The 5,137-nt window shown below is 42.1% G+C and overlaps 1 non-coding gene across 1 annotated transcript; it reads right to left on the reverse strand.

Moving 5' to 3' along the window:
* Positions 1–690: 690 nt before the first annotated feature.
* Positions 691–763, reverse strand: TRNAM-CAU. The gene has a single exon. It is a non-coding gene; the product is annotated as a tRNA-Met (tRNA).
* Between the last annotated feature and the right edge of the window lie 4,374 nt (positions 764–5,137).

A 5,137-nucleotide genomic window follows, 5' to 3' on the forward strand; every position in this document is an offset into this window, starting at 1 on the left:
CTGCCCGACATCGTCACGAGTAAGCCTCCCTTTCTTTTATGTTTTTCAATCGCGTTTGATGATTGTTTATTGTGAATCCGTTCGACATATATGCCTTAACTCGGGCCTCAAAAAAGTAGAGAAATGAAGAAGTGACGTCCAAGCCCGTGGCTCTATAAGACCTCCACGCAAGCCCTCGGTCACCGAGCCGACCTCATCCTTTCGGAAGGACACAACCCCGACCAGCCTATAGAATTCTACCCTCGCTACTTCAAAGATCACTGCCCAGCCACCGCTGGAGGGTACCAACTGAGCAAAATGGAGAAAATTCGGTTGAGGACCCGGGAGATAAGGGAAAGAAGAGAGAAGAAAAGGGAAGGTTCTCTAGATCTAGAAGATTTGCTTGGAGCTGTTCACTTTCACTTGGTCGCCTGGTATCTTGAAACCTCTTTGCTTGCGGGGGCAGGAGTGGAAACATCTAAGAGAGCGCTTCGCGAAAGAATCGTGTGGCGCGGTGAAAGGTTTCCCGTTGGGATTTTCGACCCTCCTGGTCTCCACCTACTTGTGGAAGAGGTGGGATTCCTTGATATTAAGGTGTCAAGGCAGTCGAAGAAGGCCACAAGTGGAAGCAACCGATGCTTTGATCATGACTCCTTGCTGCCAGTCCGTGCTTGCTGTCATGCTGGCAAAAGCAGGGATTTCGGTCAGTTTTACCTACTATTGGATTTGAACCAATGACTCTCGCCGTATGAAAGCGATACTCTAACCGCTGAGTCAAGTAGGTCAAGCTGAGTCAAGTCAGAGAAAATAGACCCCTATAAGAGAAAGCGTTATCACTATACGAAATGAAGCAGCGGCTAGCACGCTAAGCTAAGATCAACCACTTGGAGAACGCGGAGCCTTTCTTTCTCGGTCGTCTGTCTTAATAAGTGGATTCCGATTCATGCGGTCGTTCTCTGCTGCATTGGTCTTTTCACTCCCCACTCGCCACCATAACAAAATGTTTCCACTATATCTCAGGAGTAGTCAAAGGAAGTACGGCGGGTCCAAGTAGGAAAAAATTCACTAAGAAGTAGGGCATACAGCAATGGATCAATTCATTCAACAAAATCCGTTCGGATCAGACCAGGATGAATGGGATTGGTCTGAACTCTCGCTCGGATGGTTGACTCCCGCCGCCGACAGATGCCCCATGCCACCTTTCGTGAACAGCTATGCCCGAGAATGAATGAATTGTGATATAGCGCCGAATAAGCCACTGCTCTATTCCCGACTCGAAATCCATAAAAGACTTTAAGGGAGAGAAAAGAAAGAGGGGCCCTATACCATAATCCTGCTGCCTCGGGACGACTGCACGTTACATCATAGCAGCACGACCAAATAGAGGCAGCAAGCAGCCCCTTGTATAGGTTGGGCGCTAGCGCTTTATATTAGACTAATATAATATTAATTAAGACATAATATTAATTAAGGGCTTTTCCCTTATTATATTAGTAAAGTTGCTCGAGGCCGGAAAATTTTAATACAATGACGAAGATCTGGTCGAATGGTAGAAGAATCTATGGGTTCGTTAGGAATCGATAGTCGTTGTCTGGACATACGAGTCACAGCCGGCCGGGAAGAGGAGAGATCAACGACGAAGCTACTAGCTACTAGTTGGAAAGGAAAGGACAAGACCACCTTTCATATATTTCTACAGAATTAGAATAGCGAACGAAAGACCAGGAGATTGGATGACGAAAGCACTTCCAGCAGGGTTGACGGCTGTGTTGTGTGGCCCTCATTCAGCTGGAAGTAGGAAATCAATCCCGGCACGACCGATGACTTAGTCTCCTTCTACGCTTCGACTCAACCACCTACCTAACTTCTTAGAAAAGATCCGATAGATAGCAGCTACCTAAGGCGCTTAGGCGCCCTTCACCAATCACGGTCTTTCATCTAGTAAGTCCTAGTACTATGTTCTCCAAGCTTGACTATAATAGAATAGGCAGGCCTTTTAGAGAACAGTAGAATGTTGGGTTAGCTCTGCCTTGTTGTGATAGGGGGCTGAGGGGTGACCGATCCGGTCAGTCAAAAAATAGGTTAACAAAAAAAGGTGTGTCTGGTCTGGTGTAGCTAATGTGACTTTCTCGATCTATAGTTCCTCTTTCTTTCTCTCTCCTATTGACATAGCAAAGTATGGTTCTATTGAGCATGATACCCGCCCTCTACAAAGTGGTTTTTGAAAAGGTCTTTAAACGACTCTTCGTCTCAAGTTCCAAAACGTTTAATGAATGGCTGCCTACCACCCATGAAAAGAAAGACTACATAGGGCCCTCTCAGCCCGCCCTGGTTCAAATACTATTCTTTTTCACTTTATCCTACCCCGCTCACTGCCCTTCAGGCTTAAAAGCCTTTTCGTTGTCACCACTTACCGTTATCTATATGGCGATATTTCTAGCTTTCATTAAGGCTTCGAAGCCCCTATACACAAACTAGACTATAGAGGTTGCCACCTTGAAAGGCGTATCGAAGGTAATATCGGTTGTATCTGAATGCCAATCTCGATATCAAAAAACTCCAAAGTCGTTTTCCTCTTCTTTTTTTGTGTTTGATAGAAATACCTAGCAAACATCTAAAAAGTAGGTTTTTCGCAAGAAAACCGGGTTTAGAAAGGGTTTATCAAGTCCATTCCATTGGGAGACATCAAAGACGTGAACTTATCGAAGCACATATTCCACCTTTCCTATCTAAAATTAGCTTTCTCTGGTGCAAACTCACGGATTCTCTTTCCTATTAGTACAGTTGTTATAAAATCTTTAAAGAAGTATGCCACCTTCAGGACGATAAAGGTTGCATCTTCAAGTCCTCGTGCCGAAAGTACGAGATTCACTTGAGTGTTCCATAGGGGAAAAAGGCCGAAAAGGAAGAAGGGGCCTAGCTTGCTTTAGGTCTTTCCCTTCCCCCGATGTGGAATAGTTTTTCCCGAGTCCGGTCCTATAAGAATAGTTCTGACGACATCAACTCATGGTACATCAAAATCAGGCCTAGCCTAAAAGACCCGCTTTCCAATAAGAACTTCCCTTTAGATCCTTTATGGTAGTAATGTAGGCGGCGTGTATTCTAATAAAAGAATAAGGGAAATGGTTCTGCCATTACGGATAAGAAGAAGGTGGATGGAATGAAGGACAAGAATCAACAACCGATATTACCATAGATCCGCCAAGATCCTGCTTTCTAGTCTCTCTTTCAGCCTCGCCTCGGGGAATAACAATTACCCTTTCCCCTTGCACGGTCCCTCATCACTTACGAGATTTTTTGCTTCTCTCTTCTTGCTACTCGTCTGAATCCCACCTTGTGGCATCAACGTTTAGCTCATTTATTTAAACTCTCATACTTTATCTGTTTTCTTGAAGAAGAAATTGCTTGTCTGTAATTCATCTTCGTGATCATGGCATTGTACATTGTCTTTCTTGTCCTCACACTCCCAATGCAAACGAGAAAGTTTTCTAGTTATCTATGTGAGGATATTGACAAATGTAAAAGAAAAATGTGGGGGGAAGAGGACTCAAACAAAAAAGTACATGCAGTCGCCTGGGACAAAGTTTGCAAGCCTAAGTGCAATGGGGGGCTTGGCATCATAGAGACTGAACAAAATAAGCGGATCTCCCAGCTGGAGAGCTATCAAAGAACCACAGGCTTTATGGGCGCAAGTCTTACATAGCAAGTATCTCAATAATGGGGGATCCTTATTTGATGCACCAAAGAGCAACTCATCATATATATGGCACAGCATTAAAAAGGGAAATTAAGTGCTCAAGTTAGGTTAAAATGGAGACTTGGGAAGGGGCATAGAATGATTTTGACTTATGAGTAACAGGCTCTGAAAGAGGTTCATCAACTAGGGAGGATCAATTAGCATTACCTCACCCGAAATTGGCACATGAGCACTCGAAACCGCCTCTCTTTTTGTCCCGAAACCTTAGACGAGCGACTATGCTTAAACGGGTATGCTGCTTTGCCATGGGTTGATTTATATTTAAATCTGTCCAAATGATCTGTTTCTGCTCTTGTAACTGTCCCATGTTCATCTACTCTAGCATAAAGAAATAAGAAGACAACAATTGAAATGATGTTGTTGGATCACCTCTAATCTACCTTAATGTCTATTCACGTGACCTTCATGCCTTCATATAATTAACTGATACTCCATATTTTTGTAACATATCATTTGAGATATTATTAGGGGTGTATATTGTACGTGAAGAAATGTATTTGTACCTAATGCAGTTTGACACCATTGAGGTAGATGCTTGTTGATGAGATCCTAAAACAATGTTCATCGAGCATCTATGATCATTACAACTTTCCTTGATCTTAAACATTTTCGTTTCTCCCAGGCGAGAAGATCTAAATATCCACGTGCAATCATCATGCAAACACTTTATCACGTACTCCTTCTTGTCCGATCTCGACACCTTATATTCAAATTATTTTGTGTGGCATAGAAGGCCAAGCTCATTTCCTTGTAGCGAAAAATATTTCCCTAAACTACTTTCTAGCATTTGCTTCAGATATCAATGTCACATCTTCTTCAATGTTTATTTTCTCAACTGTTATAACTGAGTCACAGATATCTTGAGCTGTTTGTGGTAAAGAAAACATATTAGCTGATGACTCAACGGAAGTAGTTGACGACTCTGGACATTGTAATGCACATGTTAATTGCCATGAATTTGCAAAGATAACATCAACTATAATAGGATGATTCAATACAGTCCCATCCAAAGATTTTAGCCTCAAATTCGTTAAGACGTTATTATTGCTCAGTATCCGGATAAGAGGTAAAGCAAAATTCAAAGAATATGTTAATCTCACAACTACTTCTGTATGATTAAGCCACAATTCTCAAATAACAAGGTCAACCAATTCATCATACTTGAATGAATCATTCACTAGTATAAGTGATGTGTGACATCCGTATAACAGGCAAATATGCAAAATTGCCATCCCTGGTCACACATAGATAACAGCATGTTACATTTCATTCACTAAAATTAGGAAATATTCAGATCTAATGACATTGATCAATACAGGCCACGAATGAAGAAGTCACAAATAGGTCAATATAGGCCATATAAGTTATTTAATGTAAATATATTCACTTAAGGTCAACACA

This window comes from Olea europaea, chromosome 12 (assembly GCF_002742605.1).
Source record: "Olea europaea var. sylvestris chromosome 12, O_europaea_v1, whole genome shotgun sequence".
Classification (NCBI taxonomy): domain Eukaryota; kingdom Viridiplantae; phylum Streptophyta; class Magnoliopsida; order Lamiales; family Oleaceae; genus Olea; species Olea europaea.